The sequence below is a fragment of the Pleurodeles waltl genome, chromosome 8 (genome assembly GCF_031143425.1).
Source record: "Pleurodeles waltl isolate 20211129_DDA chromosome 8, aPleWal1.hap1.20221129, whole genome shotgun sequence".
In the NCBI taxonomy this organism is placed as follows: domain Eukaryota; kingdom Metazoa; phylum Chordata; class Amphibia; order Caudata; family Salamandridae; genus Pleurodeles; species Pleurodeles waltl.
The window spans coordinates 438909538-438929565 of record NC_090447.1 but is presented as its reverse complement, the minus strand read 5'-3'; the positions used below and the strand labels follow the sequence as shown (position 1 = coordinate 438929565).

Sequence of the window (20028 nt, the reverse complement as noted above, 5' to 3'; positions counted from 1 at the left end):
TTTTAAATTTACCTATTGTAGCTTATAATTTGTGTGAGACTGTCTCTAAGATATTTTGCCTGAGTAAGATTTACCTCACTAGGTAATATATTTAAATTCACTCACTGTCTCTTACAGTTTATGTGAGACTGTCTCTAAGATCTTTTACCTTACTAGGTATATCCTTTTGTGAGATGAGCAAGGGACTATTGATCCCCGGTTCCTGTTGGTGACAGCTATGTGCCTTCCTAAATTTCCCTGTTACCATCAATATGGTTTGAGTCCTTCGTTTGTTACCTGGGACCTTGGCTCTTACAGGAAGGTAGTCCTTCCTTATTCTTCATACCGAGGGGCTACACGTTAGCCCGTCGTCAATTTCTATTACATAGACGCGCACGAACCTGGAGATTCATTCTCTCCCAGTTTCGCGGCGTCTATTAAGAACTCTGATGGCGCCCGACTCATTTGGTTTCGGGACGCCGTTCCAGAGGGTAGGTCCACCACAAAGGACCTTTGATTAGTATGTGAGTACGACCTGGTTTTCACCATATGCATTTTTGGATGTTGTTGAGAGGGTAACAGTTGCTTTCTCCCAATACTAATAGGGATCAGTCCTGCCCCCATTCCTCGCAATACGATGAGTTTTATTTTTGATTTCATCTAAACCTTGCTAAATAATTGTTTACTCTAACATAGATGCAACAACATTGGGTATAAGTTTTACAACAAACTTTTACTCCTCCTTATTACTCTGTTTTTTTCATACAAATTGTTTACAATAATACTTCACATCTGACAGGATATACCCGTTCTTGTCTCATATATGTTATGTGGTATAAGAGACTGATGTTGTTATTTATCATGCACAGTGTCATTTTGAGTCCTTGGAACGTGCCTCCCAAGGAACCTGTTCTCGAATTGGGGATGGTAAGCTTGACTTGTCACATTTTTCAATGACCCATCACTTATATATATATTTAATTACCTTTATATCCACACCTTGGGTACTGTTGGTTTGTGTATTTTTTTATGTTTCTGTCTCCTAGGGTGACCTGACTTAACCAGTTTACTTAAATGTAAGTGACCGGTGCTATTTACCATAATATGAGTTTTTTTCTTTTTTGATGAAGAGGTGACTTAACGTTTGTATGTGTTTGGTCCTGATGAAGCGTCAATGGATCCGGCTGGACCACTAGACGCGAAACATGTCGACCCGAGCTTAGAGGTCCTATAATACCTAGAGTCCTCTGATATTTATCTGTCTTTTGAAAGTTATTGAGCATTACATCTCAATTTGTGACTTTCATTTTTTTGATTTTAATCTTGGTCTTCATCCTCGTTTAACTGATTAAAAATTATGGTGTAGATTGTGTGATGAATAACCAATTTTAACACCTTTTTTTCCCTCTCTCTTGTGTACTGGTGCCTAATTATAAGCATCTTGGTCTGTATAGTTCAACTTACCAGTCACTATCAGAGTAGTACGGTTTAGAGCCCCCCTATCGGGGTGCCCGCCAGGCATTGCAGTGCCGGCCTGGTGAGGAGCATTTCCCGATGATGATGCTAGTCATCCATTGTGATGCTTGAGGGCTCTCGCTCCTGAGACTACTGGTCTCCTAGGTTGGCAGCCTTTCTGGAAAAGTGTATTTTATATTTAGTCACTAGCCAAGGTGCCCCCACATCGTTCAGGGCAAATTCCTCGGGCTTTGTGAGTGCGGGGACTCCATTACACGCGTGCACTGTACATAGGTCACTACCTATGTACAGCGTCACAATGGTAACTCCGAACATGGCCATGTAACATGTATAAGATCATGGAATTGTCCCCCCAATGCCATTCTGGCATTGGGGGGACAATTCCATGATCCCCCGGGTCTCTAGCACAGAACCCGGGTACTGCCAAACTGCCTTTCCGGGGTCTCCACTGCTGCTGCTGCTGCTGCCAACCCCTCAGACAGGTTTCTGACCCCCTGGGGTCCAGGCAGCCCTGGCCCAGGAAGGCAGAACAAAGGATTTCCTTTGAGAAAGGGTGTAAAACCCTCTCCCTTTGGAAATAGGTGTGAAGGCTGGGGAGGAGTAGCCTCCCCTAGCTTCTGGAAATGCATTGCAGATGGTGCCCATCTCTGCATAAGCCAGTCTACACCGGTTTAGGGATCCCCCAACTCTGCTCTTGTGCAAAACTGGACAAACATAAGGGAAGTGACCACTCCCCTGACCTGCACCTCCCAGGGGAGGTGCCCAGAGCTCCTCCAGTGTGTCCCAGACCTATGCCATCTTGGAAACAGAGGTGTCTGTGGCACACTGGACTGCCCTGAGTGGCCAGTGCCAGCAGGTGACGTCAGAGGCTCCTTCAGATAGGCTCTTACCTCTCTTGGTAGCCAATCCTCCTTCCTAAGTAGCCAAACCTCCTTTTCTGGCTATTTAGGGTCTCTGCTTTGGGGATCTCACCAGATAACGAATGCAAGAGCTCACCAGAGTTCCTCTGCATCTTCCTCTTCACCTTCTGCCAAAGGATCGACCACTGACTGCTCAGGACGCCTGCAAAAACGCAACAAAGTAGAAAGACCACTACTAGCAACCTTGTATCGCTTCATCCTGCCGGCTTTCTCTACTGTTTCCAGGTGGTGCATGCTCTGGGGGTAGCCTGCCTCCTTTCTGCACCAGGAGCTCTGAAGAAATCTCCCGTGGGTTGACGGAATCTTCCCCCTACAACCGCAGGCAACAAAAGACTGCATCACCGGTCCTCTGGGTTCTGGGTCCCCTCTCAGCATGATGAGCAATGTCCCTGGAACTCAGCAACTCTGTCCAAGTGACTCCCACAGTCCAGTGACTCTTCAGTCCAAGTTTGGTGGAGGTAAGTCCTTGCCTCCCCACACTAGACTCCATTGCTGGGTACTGCGTGATTGGCAGCTGCTCCAGCTCCTGTGCACTCTTCCAGGTTTTTCTTCATGCACAGCCAAGCCTGGGTCCCCGACACTCTAACCTGCAGTGCACAACCTTCTGAGTTGTCCTCCGGCATCGTGGGACTCCCTTTTGTGACTTCGGATGGACTCCCGTTCACTTTTCTTCTAAGTGCCTGTTCAGGTACTTCTGCAGGTGCTGCCTGCTTCTGTGAGGGCTCCCTACGTTGCTGGACTCCCCCTCTGTCTCCTCCTCCAAGTGGCGACATCCTGGTGCCTCCTGGGCCACAGCAGCATCCAAAACCCTAACCGCGACCCTTGCAGCTAGCAAGGCTTGTTTGCGGTCTTTCTGCGTGGGAATACCTCTGCAAGCTTCTTCACGACGTGGGACATCCATCCTCCAAAGGGGAAGTTCCTAGTCCCCTTCTTTCTTGCAGAACTCCAAGCTTCTTTGAACAGGTGGCATCTTTCTTGCACCCTCAGCTTGCATTTCCTGGGCTCCTGCCCACTCTCAACACTGTCGCGACTCTTGGACTTGGTCCCCTTGTCTTACATGTACTCAGGTCCGGAAATCCACTGTTGTTGCATTGCTGGTGTTTGTTCTTCCTGCAGAATCCCCCTATCACGACTTCTGTGCTCTCTGGGGGTAGTAGGTGCACTTTACACCTACCTTTCAGGGTCTTGGGGTGGGCTATTTTTCTAACCCTCACTATTTTCTTACAGTCCCAGCGACCCTCTACAAGCTCACATAGGTTTGGGGTACATTCGTGGTTCGCATTTCACTTTTGGAGTATATGGTTTGTGTTGCCCCTATACCTATGTGCTCCTACTGTAATCTGTTGTAACTTTACACTGCTTGCATTACTTTTCTTGCTATAACCTACATAATTTTTGGTTTGTGTACATATATCTTGTGTATATATCTTATCCTCATACTGAGGGTACTCACTGAGATACTTCTGGCATATTGTCATAATAATAAAGTACCTTTATTTTTAGTACTTCTGTGTATTGTTTTTTCTTATGATATTGTGCATATGACACAAGTGGTATAGTAGGAGCTTTACATGTCTCCTAGTTCAGCCTAAGCTGATTTGCCATAGCTACCTTCTATCAGCCTAAGCTGCTAGAAACCCCTCTTCTAGACTAATAAGGGATAACTGGACCTGGCACAAGGTGCAAGTACCTCTGGTACCCACTACAAGCCAGGCCAGCCTCCTACACGCCATCAGAGACTAAAACAGCCTCAGTGATCTCCCTAATTAGTCCAACCCTAACTACATTACCAATAGTGAGCCCAGCTACACTATTTGACTGGCTATTAGTAGTGTTCTTCCCATCACCACTGCTATTCCTAGGGGCACTAGTGGCTGCAGTTGGGGTTGTGGTTTTGGTAGGTTTGAGTTTTTCTTTGGACAATGAGGATCATTTGCCCAATGGCCTTTGGCTTTACACATATAAAACCAAGGTTTCTTATCTTTGCGAGAAGAGGATTTGGACCCACCACCCCAAGAGGATTTTGTAGGCCTGATGAAGACTCTGATGATTTTTTATCTTTGTCCCAACCCTTGTCATGTGACTTACCATCCTTCTTCTTGCCAACCTTGTCACCCCCTGTATGAGCTTTTGGGCTCACCCTTGCTCTGACCCATTTGTCTGCCTTCTTTCCCAATTCTTGGGGAGAAGTCAGATCTGAGTCCACAATATATTGATGCAACAAGTCAGACACACAATTATTCAAGATATGCTCTCTCTGAATCAAGTTATATAGGCTTTCATAATCAGTCACCTTACTGCCATGTAACCATCCTTCTAGGGCCTTAACAGAACAGTCTACAAAGTCTGTGCAGTCCTGTGATGACTCCTTTCTGGTATCTCTGAACTTAAGCCTACACTGTTCAGTGGTTAAGCCCAGACCATCCAGGTGTGCATTCTTAAGAATTTGGTAATTATCTGCATCATCCTCTCTGACAATAAGAAGTCTGCCTCTCCCCTTGCCAGAGAAGGATAACCAAAGTATAGCAGCCCACTGTACATAAGGGCCCCTCTGAACTTTACAGGCCCTGTTGAGTGCAGCAAACCACGTGTTGATGTCATCACTATCCTTGTAATGAGGGACACATTTGTGCAGATTCCTAGAATCAAATGAAGATTCCCTAACATTTGTATTCCTAAACCTGCTGGTGCCACCATGGGGAACTAACCCCAAACCCTGCCTCTCTTTCTCCACAGCCAGGGATTCCCTGTCTAGGGCCAACTGTTGCTGCATTAGCCTCAGTCTGGCCTCCTCTAACCTCAGCTTTCTGAGTTCCCTATCTAGGGACTGGTCCTCAGGGTTAGAATTATGTGAAGCCTCTGAAACAGAGGCAACATGAGAGTATGCAGAGGCAGACCTATCTCTAACAGGGGCTACTCTAGTGACCTAGTGTGAGAAAGTAGCCTCTTTCTAGCCTTGTTACCCGCACTTTTGGCCTGTTTGTGAGTGGATGTCAGGGTGTTTTCACTGTCTCACTGGGATCCTGCTAGCCAGGGCCCAATGCTCATAGTGAAAACCCTATGTTTTCAGTATGTTTGTTATGTGTCACTGGGACCCTGCTAGTCAGGGCCCCAGTGCTCATAAGTTTGTGACCTATATGTATGTGTTCCCTGTGTAATGCCTAACTGTCTCACTGAGGCTCTGCTAATCAGAACCTCAGTGGTTATGCTCTCTCTGTACAAATTGTCACTAACAGGCTAGTGACCAATTTCACCAATTCACATTGGCATACTGGAACACCCTTATAATTCCCTAGTATATGGTACTGACGTACCCAGGGTATTGGGGTTCCAGGAGATACCTATGGGCTGCAGCATTTCTTTTGCCTCCCATAGGGAGCTCTGACAATTCTTACACAGGCCTGCCACTGCAGCCTGAGTGAAATAACGTCCACGTTATTTCACAGCCATTTACCACTGCACTTAAGTAACATATAAGTTACCTATATGTCTAACCTTTACCTGGTAAAGGTTGGGTGCTAAGTTACTTAGTATGTGGGCACCCTGGCACTAGCCAAGGTGCCCCCACATTGTTCAGGGCAAATTCCCCAGACTTTGTGAGTGCGGGGACACCATTACACGCGTGCACTATACATAGATCACTACCTATGTATAGCGTCACAATGGTAACTCTGAACATGGCCATGTAACATGTCTAAGATCATGGAATTGTCACCCCAATGCCATTCTGGCATTGGGGAGACAATTCCATGATCCCCCGAGTCTGTAGCACAGACCTGGGTACTGCCAAACTACCTTTCCCGGGGTTTCACTGCAGCTGCTGCCAACCCCTCAGACAGGTTTCTGCCCTCCTGGGGTCCAGCCAGGCTTGGCCCAGGAAGGCAGAACAAAGGACTTCCTCAGAGAGAAGGTGTTACACCCTCTCCCTTTGGAAAAAGGTGTCAGGGCTGGGGAGGAGTAGCCTCCCCCAGCCTCTGGAAATGCTTTGATGGGCACAGATGGTGCCCATCTCTGCATAAGCCAGTCTACACCGGTTCAGGGATCCCCCAGCCCTGCTCTGGTGCGAAACTGGACAAAGGAAAGGGGAGTGACCACTCCCCTGACCTGCACCTCCCCTAGGAGGTGCCCAGAGCTCCTCCAGTGTGCTCCAGACATCTGCCATCTTGGAAACAGAGGTGCTGCTGGCACACTGGACTGCTCTGAGTGGCCAGTGCCAGCAGGTGACGTCAGAGACTCCTTCTGATAGGCTCTTACCTGTGTTGCTAGCCTACCCTCCTTCCTAAGTAGCCAAACCTCCTTTTCTGGCTATTTAGGGTCTCTGCTTTGGGGAATTCTTTAGATAACGAATGCAAGAGCTCATCAGAGTTCCTCTGTATCTCTCTCTTCACCTTCTGCCAAGGAATCGACCGCTGACTGCTCTGGACACCCTCGCCCCTCTCAAGACCTTTACAACCAATCACACCAACAAGAAAGCCGCCTGGTTCACCGAGGACCTCCGGATCTCCAAGCACACCTGTCGGAAGCTAGAGAAGAAATGGCTCCACGACCGAACACCAGACAACCACACAGCCCTCAAGAGCGCCACCCGCAGACATCACCAACACATCAGGACCGCCAAGAAGACCGCCTTCAAGGACCACCTAGACAACAACGCACACAACACCAAAGAGCTCTTCAGCATCGTGAAAGAACTCTCCAACCCCAGCTCCATCACCAACGACATCCCGCCATCTCAAGACCTGTGCGACTCCCTGGCCACCTTCTTCTACCGCAAGATCACCGACATCCACGACAGCTTCAACCCCGACCCCCCTGCACCCACCACTGAGTCCACCACCCCTGCGACTACCACTCGCACTAGTTGCCTGACCGTCTGGTCCAGCGTCAGCGACAAAGACACCATCAAAACCATGAACTCCATCCACTCCGGATCCCCATCGGACCCCTGCCCTCACCACGTCTTCAACAAAGCCAGCGCAGCCATCGCGCCCCACCTCCGGAAAACAATCAACTGTTCCTTCGAGACAGCAACCTTCCCAGAAAGCTGGAAGCACGCCGAGATCAACGCCCTTCTGAAGAAGCCCAAGGCGGACCCCAAGGACCTCAAGAACTTCCGTCCCATCTCCCTGCTCCCTTTCCTGGCAAAAGTGACCGAGAAGATTGTCAACAAACAGCTGACCCGCTACCTCGAAGTCAACAACATCCTGGACCCTTCCCAATCCGGTTTTCGCAGTAACCACAGCACCAACACCGCCCTCATCGCTGCCACTGACGACATCCGGACCCTGATGGACAAAGGAGAAACAGCTGCCCTCATCCTCCTGGACCTATCAGCAGCCTTTGACACGGTCTGCCACCGCACCCTATCAGCACGCCTCCATGACACCGGTATCCAAGAGAAGGCCCTGGCCTGGACCATATCCTTCCTCTCCGGCAGAACCCAGAGCGTCCGCCTCCCACCCTTACACTCCAAAACCACTGAGATCATCTGCGGCATCCCACAGGGATCCTCCCTCAGCCCGACACTGTTCAATATCTACATGGCCCCCCTCGACTACGTCGCACGACAACACAACCTCAACATCATCTCCTACGCCGATGACACCCAGCTGATCATATCCCTCACTGAAGATCCCCACACCGCCAAAGCTAACCTCCACAGAGGAATGAAGGCCGTAGCCGACTGGATGAAGGACAGCAGACTGAAGCTGAACTCAGACAAGACGGAGGTCCTCATTCTCGGACCCACCCCATCAGCCTGGGACGACTCTTGGTGGCCCACGTCACTAGGCACAGCCCCGGAACCCACGGACCACGCACGCAACCTGGGGGTCATCCTCGACTCCACTCTCTCCATGACCAGGCAAGTCAACGCCGTCTCCGCGTCCTGCTTCAACACCCTTCGTATGCTCCGCAGGATCTTCAAATGGATCCCCCTCGACACGAGAAAAACCGTTACCCAGGCCCTCATCACCAACAGACTCGACTACGGGAACGCCCTCTACTCAGGAATTACAAACAAGCTCCTGAGACGACTCCAACGCATCCAGAACGCCTCGGCCCGACTCATCCTCGATGTCCCCCGCCGCAGACACATCACACTCCACCTGAGAGGCCTGCACTGGCTCCCCGTCAACTAAAGGATCACCTTCAAGCTCCTGATCTACGCACACAAAGCACTGCACAAGTTATCCCTTATTAGTGAAATGTAGTAGTGATCTAGCAGGTTAGGCTGATAGAGGTAGCTATAGCAGAGCAGCTTAGTCTGAACTAGGAGACATGCAAAGCTCCTGCAATACCACTTATAGTTACACAGTATTTATACACAAGTAAAGACAATACTCAGTGTTACCAAAAATAAAGGTATTTATTTGGGTGATACAGTACCAAAAATATCTTAGAGACAATACTCCTTCTGGAGGTAAGTATTATAGATAATATATACACTAGACACCAAAATTAGACAAGTAAATAGTCATAGAAGAATGCAAACAATAGGAAATGATAGAGAATGCAATAGGAGAAAATAGGTCTAGGGGCAACACAAATCATATACTAAGAAAGTGGAATGCAAATCACAAATTCCCCCCTAGACAAGTGTAGTGTGTGCAGAATTGCTGGGAGAGTAAGAATACAGAAAAGCAGCAGTAAAATACTTCAAGTTTCCTTAGGACACACTACACATCGTGATTGGGATTTTGCAGCAGACAACCATGTCTGCAAAGAACAACTGCTGGATTCCTGGACCTGAAGACCTGTAAAGGAAGGGGACCAAGTCCAGAAGTCGAAAGAAGTTCCAGGAAGGACAGGAGCCCCTGCCAACCCAGAAGAGGGTGCAAAAGAAGAGTCCACGGTTAGTCAAAGACTGCAGAATTGCACTCTAGGAAGATGCCAGTGGGTTCCTGCATGATGCAAAGGATGGATCACGACGTGAAGATCGTTGCAGATGTGATTTCGTGTTGGAAGTCGCCATCAAGCCTTGGCTACAACAAAAGTGCATTTTTCATCAAAATGGCGCTAGATGGACCCAGGAGGGACCGGGGGGGCTCAACTCTGTGTGAGGAGGAAGAGGGGGCTCTCAGCACTTTAGAGAGCCCTCCGGATCCCATCCAGCACCCCAGGAGGTCCCAGGACACAGGGACAAAGGAGGTGCAAAACACAGTTGATGCAGCACAACAAAGGAAGGTCCCACGCCACCGGGGAACAACTCAGCGAGTTGAGCATCACAGGATGGAGTGCTGGGGACATGGGCCAGGCTGTGCACAAAGGAATTTTACAAATAGTGCACAGAGGCCTCAGGAGGTAACGAAGACGCAGTACACAGGGGTACCATCACTCTCGGGGAAGGCAAGGTCTTACCTCCTCCAAATTGTGTCAGCAGGACCTAAGAACAGTCTATGTCGATGATGTCTACCCTCTGAGTCCTTAGGAGCACGCTCGTCACTGTGAGAGGAGTCCAAGGGTATCGGTCGTCATCTTAGAAGGTGCCTGCTGTAGCAGGGAAGTGACTCCGTCACTCCACAGGAGATTTCTTCGGTCCTTCTGCTGCAGGGTGAAGACAGGGAGTCCCCAGAGCGTGCACACCTTGGAAACTGTTGTAATTTCTGGCTGGAGCTGAGATTGCAGAGTCACAGTAGCCTTTATGGATACTTTGTTGCAGTTACAGCAGTTCCTGGAGCAGTCTGCGGTTGATCAGAAGGTCAGAAGCTGAAGCAGATGTTGCAGAGGATTCCTGGAGGAAACTTGCAAGCTGACAATGAAGAGGAACCCACAGGAGAGACCATAAATAGCCCTGAGAAGGGGATTGTCTACCTTATCAGGTATGGATCTTTCAGGAGGGGTCTCTGATGTCACCTGCTTGCACTGTTCCCTCACAGACCTCCAGAGGGTCCCCACACCTTGGAAAACAAGATGGCTAACACGAGGGACACACTGGAGGAGCTGTGGGCACCACCCCTGGGGTGGTGATGGACAGGGGAGTAGTCACTCCCCTTTCCTTTGTCCAGTTTCCCACCAGAGTAGGGGAGAAGGGGTCCCTGAACTGGTGTAGACTAGTTTATGCAAGGAGGGCACCATCTGTGCCCTTCAGAGCATTTCCAGAAGCTGGGGGAGGCTACCCCTCCCCAGCCTGTAACACCTATTTCCAAAGGGAGAGGGTGTAACACCCTGCTCTCAGAGGAAATGCTTTGTTCTGCCTTCTTGGGACTGTGCTGCCCAGACCCTAGGAGGGCAGAACCCTGTCTGTGAGGTGGCAGCAGCTGTAGCTGCAGTGCAAGCCTCAGAGAGCTGGTTTGGCAGTACTGGGGAACCGTGGTGGAGCCCCCAGAATGCATGGAACTGGCTCCCCGATACCAGATTTAGAATGGGGGGACAATTCCATGATCTTAGACATGTTACGTGGCCATATTCAGAATTACCATTGTGAAGCTCCATATAGGTATTGACCATGTAGCTGACAATGAAGAGGAACCCACAGGATAGACCATAAATAGCCCTGAGAAGGGGATTGTCTACCTTATCAGGTATGGATCTTTCCGGAGGGGTTACTGATGTCACCTACTGTCACTGTTCACTCACAGACCTCCAGAGTGTCCCCACACCTTGGAAAACAAGATGGCTAACGTGAGGGACACACTGGAGGAGCTCTGGGCACCACCCCTGGGGTGGGAGTAGTCACTCCTCTTTCCTTTGTCCAGTTTCACCCCAGAGCAGGGACTGGGGATCCCTGAACCAGTGTAGACTGGTTTATGCAAGAAGGGCACCATCTGTGCTCTTCAGAGCATTTCCAGAGGCTCTGGAGGCTACCCTTTCCAAGCCTGTGACACATATTTCCAAAGTGAGAGGGTGTAACACCCTCCTCCCAAAGGCAATGCTTTGTTCTGCCTTCCTGGGACTGAGCTGCTCAGAACCCAGGAGGGCAGAACCCTGTCTGTGAGGTGTCAGCAGCTGTAGCTGCAGTGCAATCCTCAGAGTACTGGTTTGGCAGTACTAGGGGTCCATGGTGGAGCCCCCAGGATGCATATAATTGTCCCCCAATACCAGATTTGGAATGGGGGGGACAATTCCATGATCTTAGACACCTTACATGGCCATATTCGGAGTTAACATTGTGAAGCTACATATAGGTATTGACCTATATGTAGTGCACGCATGTAATGGTATCCCCGCACTCATGAAGTCCAGGGAATTGGCCCTGGACAGCGTGGGGGCTCCTTTGCTAGTGCAAGGGTGCCCTCACACTTAGTAACTTTGCACCTAGCCTTTAGTAAATGAAGGTTAGACATATAGGTGACTTAAGGGTTACTTAAGTGCAGTGAAAATGGCTGTGAAATAGTGTGAGCACTATTTCACTCCGGCTGCAGTGGCAGTCCTGAAGAAAGGCTTGTCTGAGCTCCTTATGGGTGGCAAAAGAAATGCTGCAACACATAAGAATCTCCTGGAACACCAGTGCCCTGGGTACCTAGGTACCATATACTAAGTACATATAAGGGGGGTCCAGTGTGCCAATTGGTATTGGAATATGAAGTCACTAAACTATAGTGACTAATTTGGAAGCAGAGAGATCATAAGCACTGGTGTTCAGAACGTCAGTGATACAGTTAAGCAGTACTGACAACACACACATTAGGCCACAAACTATGAGCACTGGGGTCCTGGCTAGCAGGGTCCCAGTGAGACAGTAAAATCACACTGACACACACTCACAAACAAGCCAAAAGTGGGGGTAACTATGTTAGAAAGAGGCTACTTTCTCACAGAACTGGGGTGCTGGCTAGCAGGATCTCAGTGAGACACTAAAAACACACTGACACACATTCACAAACAGACAAAAATGGGGGTAGCCACGTTGCTAGAAAGAGGCTACTTTCTCACAACATGTACCCTGTCCCTGGGCTGAAGGGCCTACCAGAGGGGTGACTCACAGTGCAGTGACCAGGATATAAGGCAAGCCTTATATCTGTGGTGAAATGGTGCATGAACCATTTCATGCAGGCTGCAACGGCAGGCCTGCAGGCACAGTTTGCGTGGGCTCTCAAGGGTGGCACAATACATGCTGCCGCCCACAGGGGACCCCTGGTGTACCATTGCCTTTGGTACCTAAGTATAATATACTAGGGACTTGCATGAGTGCCCCAGTATGCCAATTGTGGGTGTAAAAAGTTACCAAGCAACCATATTTAGGGGAGAGAACACTGGCACTGGGGTCCTGGTTAGCAGGCTCCCAGTGCACTACAGTACAAGACATACTGCCACCAGGCAAAAAAAAGTGGGTGGTACTACAACCAGAACCCAACTTACAACACCCACTTCTCAGCGATGTGGGAAACACAGATTTAGGAGAGAGAGGGGCTACACTTATTTAACATGGGGCTCCTCCTCCACCAAGACTTAACTGATCTTCAGCGAAATGGTAGAAAATAATAACTTAGCATATATATTTTTTCTTTCCTGTTTTCATTGTAAACATTTTCAGTTTAACTAACTATGAAAAAAACTTTAAAGGGTGGGTTTAAAATTGTTGCTTAATTTATTAAAAAAATTATTTCAAACAACATGCAAATCCATGTTTTTTTTCTTTATTTCAGAGAGAGAACAGTTACCCTAGAACAAATTCATTCTTTTAAAGAAACAACCGAACAGAACATGGACAAAAAAGAAGGTCTGCCTTTTTATTTTATTTATTTTAAGTTGTGTAGGAAAGTACCCTCTTTCTTGGCATGATTACCCCCTTTTTCTAACTGATGTCAGTGTGCTTGACTCTGTTCACAGGAATTCTGCTAACCAGGACCCCAGTGATTATGCTCTCTTTCCCAAAACTTTATATTTCACCCACAATTGGCACACTGGTGCCCCATTATAAGTCCCTAGTAAATGGTACTTAGGTACCCAGGGCTTTGGGGTTCCAGGGGATCCCTATAGGCTGCTGCATATATTTTGTCACCCTTAGGGAGCCCATGCAAAGGCTTCTGCACTTCGACCTCTACTTACAGGTCACCCCAGAGGGCCGGGTGCAAAGTACCTGTGTGTTAGGTGTAGGAAAGTACCATCTGGCCTGGCATGCTACCCCCATATTTCACTGTATATATGTTGTTTTAGTGTATGTGTCACTGGGATCCTGCCAGCCAGGACCCCAGTGCTCATAAGTGTGCCCTGTATGTGTTCCCTGTGTGATGACTAACTGTCTCACTGAGGATCTGCCAATACCCTGCAGTCAAATCAAAAGTGCTTAGATACTTGGCAGATGCCAGTGTATCTATGAGCTCATCTGCCCTGGGTATAGGGTGAGCATCAGTTTTGGTTACCTGGTTGAGACCTCTATAGTCTACACAAAACCGCATTTCCTTCTTTCCATCTTTGGAATGAGGTTTTGGTACAAGTACCACAGGAGAGGCCCATGGACTTTCAGAGTGCTCAACCACTCCTAGTTCAAGCATTTTCTGTACCTCTTGCTTTATGCAGTCTCTGACATGGTCAGGCTGCCTATAGATCTTACTTTTGACAGGCAAGCTGTCTCCAGTATCTATAGTGTGCTCACACCAAGAAGTGGTGCCTGGCACAGTAGAAAAGAGTTCAGAAAACTGACCCAGGAGATTTATGCAGTGGTCTTTCTGCTCAGCAGTAAGACAATCTGCCAAAACTACACCTTCCACTAGAGCATCTTGTTCTGTGGAAGAGAAGAGATCAGGGAGAGGGTCACTCTCTTCTTCCTGTCCTTCATCTGTTGCCATGAGCAGGGTGAGATCAGCCCTGTCATAGTAGGGTTTAAGGCGATTGACATGGAGCACTCTAAGGGGACTCCTGGCAGTGCCTAAGTCAACCAAGTAGGTGACTTCTCCCTTTTTCTCAACAATAATGTGGGGACCACTCCATTTGTCTTGGAGTGTTCTTAGGGCCACAGGCTCCAAGACCCACACCTTCTGTCCTGGTTGGTACTGAATCAGAACAGCCTTCTGGTCATGCCATTGCTTTTGGAGCTCTTGGCTGGCTTGAAGGTTTTTGCTGGCCTTTTTCATATACTCAGCCATTCTGGATCTTAGGCCAAGTGCATAGTCCCCCAAACAAAGGACAATAAGACTAGCCATGCCCTGATGAGTCTTCATTGTCTAAGTGGAAATATCTGGAGAGTCCATCTGCATTGGAGTGGGTACTCCCAGGTCTATGTTCCACTGTATAGTCCATTCCCTGTAGAGATATGGACCACCTCAACAATTTAGGGTTTTCACCTTTCATTTGTTTCTAGCCAAAGTAGAGGTTTGTGGTCTGTCTGAACAATGAAGTGAGTGCCAAACAGGTATGGCCTCAACTTCTTCAGCGCCCAGACCACAGCAAAGGCCTCCCTCTCTATGGCAGACCAACGCTTTTCTCTAGGGGTCAACCTCCTGCTGATAAAAGCAACAGGTTGATCCTGGCCCTCAGGATTGAGTTGTGATAAGACTGCCCCTACCCCTAATTCAGATGCATCAGTTTGAACAATTAATTTCTTGGAGTAACAAGGGCTTTTTAGGACAGGTGCAGAGCACATTGCCTGTTTCAGCTCCTCAAAAGCTTTCTGACAGCTAGCTGTCCACAATACCTTTTTAGGCATTTTCTTAGATGTGAGGTCATTAAGAGGGGCTGCTATGGAGCCATAGTTCTTTATGAACCTCCTGTAATACCCAGTGAGGCCTAAGAAGGCTCTCACCTGGGTCTGAGTTGTAGGGGGAACCCAATCTATAATAGTTTGGATTTTCCCCTGAAGTGGTGCAATCTGTTCTCCACCGACCAGGTTTCTAAGATAAACCACTTTCCCATGCCCTATCTGACACTTTGAAGCCTTGGTAGTGAGGCCTGCCTTTTGCAGGGCCTCCAAAACTTTCCATAGGTGGAGCAGGTGATCATCCCAGGTGGAGCTAAAGACAGCTATATCATCTAGATATGCTGCACTAAAAGCCTCCAAACTTTGCAGGACTGTATTCACCAACCTCTGAAAAGTGGCAGGTGCATTTTACAAACCAAAGGGCATTACCATGAATTGGTAGTGCCCTCCAATAGTCGAAAATGCAGTTTTTGCTTTAGCATCCTCTGATAATTTGATCTGCCAATACCCTGCAGTCAAATCAAAGGTGCTTAGATACTTGGCAGATGCCAGTGTATCTATTAGCTCATCTGCCCTGGGTATAGGGTGAGCATCAGTTTTAGTTACCTGGTTGAGACCTCTGTAATCCACACAAAATCTCATTTCCTTCTTTCCATCTTTGGAATGAGGTTTTGGTACAAGTACCACAGGAGAGGCCCATGGACTTTCAGAGTGCTCAACCACTCCCAGTTCAAGCATTTTCTGAACCTCTTGTTTTATGCAATCCCTGACATGGTCAGGCTGCCTATAGATCTTACTTTTGACAGGCAAGCTGTCTCCAGTATCTATAGTGTGCTCACACCAAGAAGAGGTGCCTGGCACAGTAGAAAAGAGTTCAGAAAACTGACCCAGGAGATTTATGCAGTGGTCTTTCTGCTCAGCAGTAAGACAATCTGCCAAAACTACACCTTCCACTAGAGCATCTTGTTCTGTGGAAGAGAAGAGATCAGGGAGAGGGTCACTCTCTTCTTCCTGTCCTTCATCTGTTGCCATGAGCAGGGTGAGATCAGCCCTGTCATAGCAGGGTTTAAGGCGATTGACATGGAGCACTCTAAGGGGACTCCTGGCAGTGCCTAAGTCAACCAAGTAGGTGACTTCTCCCTTTTTCTCAACAATAATGTGGGGACCACTCCATTTGTCTTGGAGTGTTCTTAGGGCCACAGGCTCCAAGACCCACACCTTCTGTCCTGGTTGGTACTGAATCAGAACAGCCTTCTGGTCATGCCATTGCTTTTGGAGCTCTTGGCTGGCTTGAAGGTTTTTGCTGGCCTTTTTCATATACTCAGCCATTCTGGATCTTAGGCCAAGTGCATAGTCCACTATGTCTTGCTTAGGAGCTTTTAAAGGTTCTTCCCAACCCTCCTTTACATGTGTTAGAGGACCTCTTACAGGGTGCCCAAATAGGAGTTCAAAGGGGCTGAAGCCCACTCCTTTCTGGGGTACCTCCCTGTAAGCAAAAAGGAGGCAAGGTAACAGGACATCCCATCTCCTCCTGAGTTTTTCAGGGAGTCCCATTATCATTCCTTTGAGAGTTTTGTTAAATCTCTCAACCAGTCCATTTGTTTGTGGATGATAGGGTGTGGTGAATTTGTATGTTACACCACATTCCTTCCACATGGCCTTTAAGTAAGCAGACATAAAGTTGCTACCCCTGTCTGATACCACCTCTTTTGGGAAGCCCTCCCTGGAAAAGATTCCGAGGAGGGCCTTTGCCACTGCAGGAGCTGTAGTGGTCCTTAAAGGAATTGCTTCAGGATATCTGGTGGCATGGTCCACTACCACCAAAATAAACCTATTGCCTGAAGCAGTAGCAGGGTCAAGGGGCCAACTATGTCAACCCCTACCTTTTCAAAGGGGACCCCAACCACAGGTAGTGGAATAAGGGGAGCCTTTGGAGTGCCACCTGTTTTGCCACTGGCGTGACAGGTTTCACAGGACTTATAAAATTCCTTTGTGTCCTCTGACATTCTAGGCCAATGAAACAGGAGGACAAGCCTATCCCATGTTTTCATCTGCCCTAAATGTCCAGCCAAGGGAATGTCGTGGGCTAGAGTTAGGAGGAACTCTCTGTATTGCAGGGGAATAACCAATCTCCTGGCAGCTCCAGGTCTTGGGTCCCTTGCCCCTGTATCCAAGAGGTTGTCCTCCCAGTAAACTCTGTGAGAGTCACTGACATCCCCATTTTGCTGTTTGACAGCTTGCTGTCTTAGATCCTCTAGTGTGGGACAGGTCTGCTGTGCCACACTCAGCTCCTCCCTGGCAGGCCCCCCTCCACCCAAAAGATCAGCAGTGTCTGCTTCCAGCTCCTCTGGTGAAGGTTCTGCACAGGGGGAAATTCTTCTTCCTCAGAAGTTGAATCCACTGTAGAGGGAGGGATAGTAGGTAGGGATTTACCTTTACTAACCCTAGCTTTAGGGAGCACTTGGTCCATTGTTCCAGGATCCAAGTCACCCTGTCCTTTTTGCTTTTTGGCCTGAGCCCTGGTCAAAGCAAAAATATGCCCAGGAATGCCCAACATTGCTGCATGAGTCTCCAACTCCACTTCTGCCCAAGCTGATGTCTCTAAATCATTCCCTAGTAGACAGTCTACAGGTAAATCTGAGGCAACCACATCTTTCTTTGGACCAGTAACCCCCCCCCCCAGTTGAGATTCACAACAGCCATGGGGTGGCTAAGAGTGTTGTTATGAGCATCAGTCACTTGGTACCAAGTAGGTGTTGTTCAGGGTGGACCAGTTTCTCTATTACCATGGTAACACTGGCACCTGTGTCCCTGTAGGCCTGAACCTCAACACCATTTAGTAGGGGAAGTTGCTTGTACTTATCCATATTAAGGGGACAAGCAACCAAGGTGGCCAAATCAATGGCACCTTCAGAGACTAACACAGCCTCTGTGGTCTCCCTAACAAGACCAACCCCAACTAAATTATCAAAAGTGAGCCCAGCTACTCCCTTGGATTGGCTATTAGTAGGTTTGCTCCCACCACCACTGCTATTACTAGGGGCATTAGGTGTAGCTGCAGGGGTTGTAGTGGTGGGAGGCTTGGTGCTTTTCTTTGGACAACTGGCATCAGTTGTCCAATGGCCTTTTACTTTACATAAATAGCACCATGGTTTCTTTACTTGATTAGAAGAGGATTTGGGCCCACCACCCCCACCAGAGTGTTTTTGTGGGCCTGATGAAGACTCATTTTCAGATTTCTCCCCACCCTTGTCTGAAGACTTACCATCCTTCTTTTTGCCATCCTTGTCACCCCCTGTATGAACATTTCTGTTCACTCTTGTTCTGACCCATTTGTCTGCCATCTTTTACAATTCTTGGGGAGAGGTCAGATCTAAGTCCACTAGATATGGTGTAACAAATCAGACACACAGTTATTAAGAATATGCTCTCTCAGGATTAAGTTATACTGGCTTTCATAGTCAGAAACTTTACTGCCATGTAACCACCCCTCCACGGCCTTCACTGAATGGTCAACAAAGTCTACCCAGTCTTGTGAAGACTCCTTTTTGGTTTCTATGAACTTAATCCTGTACTGTTCAGTGGTTAAGCCATAACCATCCAGGAGTGCATTCTTTAAAACTGTAAAATTATTGGCATCACTTTCCTTCACAGTAAGGAGCCTATCCCTACCCTTTCCACTGAAAGATAGCCATAGGATAGCAGCCCACTGCCTTTGAGGGACCCCCTGTACAACACAGGCCCTCTCAAGTGCAGCAAACCACTTGTTAATGTCATCTCCCTCCTTGTAAGTGGAAACTATCTTATGCAGATTCCTAGAATCATGCTCTTTCACAGGATTACTATCTGTAATACTGCTGCTGCCACCACGGGGTCCAAACCCCAACCTCTGCCTTTCTTTTTCTAAGTCAAAAGTTTCCCTGTCTAGAGCCAGCTGTTGCTGTTTAAGCTTCAGTCTGGACTCTTCCACTCTCAATCTATTGAGTTCCCTTTCTAACATTCTGTCATCAGGGTGGGTGGGTTGGGCATGCTTAGACACAGAAGAATGGTGTGAATGGACAGAGGGAGACCTGTCCCTAACAGATGGCACTCTAACAACCTGGCCTAAAGGAATTACATCCCTACTGTGATGAGAGCTCACATTATTACCAGCCATGCTTGGTGGCCTGCTAATGGGCAGGTTGGGAAGATTCTCATCTAACACCTTTGCTGGGGCTACCTCAGAATTTCTGCCGTGGTAAATGGCTGTGAAATAACGTTCCATGATCCTCTGAGTCTCTAGCACAGACCCGGGTACTGCCAAACTACCTTTCCCGGGGTTTCACTGCAGCTGCTGCTGCTGCCAACCCCTCAGACAGGTTTCTGCCCTCCTGGGGTCCAGCCAGGCTTGGCCCAGGAAGGCAGAACAAAGGACTTCCTCAGAGAGAAGGTGTTACACCCTCTCCCTTAGGAAAAAGGTGTCAGGGCTGGGGAGGAGTAGCCTCCCCCAGCCTCTGGAAATGCTTTGATGGGCACAGATGGTGCCCATCTCTGCATAAGCCAGTCTACACCAGTTCAGGGATCCCCCCAGCTCTGCTCTGGCGCGAAACTGGCCAAAGGAAAGGGGAGTGGCCACTCCCCTGACCTGCACCTCCCCTGGGAGGTGCCCAGAGCTCCTCCAGTGTGCTCCAGACCTCTGCCATCTTGGAAACAGAGGTGCTGCTGGCACACTGGACTGCTCTGAGTGGCCAGTGCCAGCAGGTGACGTCAGAGACTCCTTCTGATAGGCTCTTACCTGTGTTGCTAGCCTATCCTCCTTCCTAAGTAGCCAAACCTCCTTTTCTGGCTATTTAGGGTCTCTGCTTTGGGGAATTCTTTAGATAACAAATGCAAGAGCTCATCAGAGTTCCTCTGCATCTCTCTCTTCACCTTCTGCCAAGGAATCGACTGCTGACTGCTCTGGACGCCTGCAAAACCGCAACAAAGTAGCAAAGACGACTACTGCAACCTTGTATCGCTGATCCAGCCGCCTTTTCGTCTGCTTTCCTAGTGGTGCATGCTGTGGGGGTAGTCTGCCTCCTCTCTGCACTAGAAGCT

General features: G+C 48.5%; 1 long non-coding RNA gene across 1 annotated transcript in view; it reads left to right on the top strand.

The window, feature by feature from the left end:
• Positions 1–406: 406 nt before the first annotated feature.
• The window catches only part of LOC138249110 (uncharacterized), a 45491-nt gene continuing 25869 nt past the window's right edge, over positions 407–20028 (top strand). The window contains exons 1-2 of the long non-coding RNA XR_011194722.1: positions 407–503; positions 12962–13035. This is a non-coding gene — a long non-coding RNA (uncharacterized lncRNA). The remainder of the gene's footprint in view (positions 504–12961; positions 13036–20028) is intronic.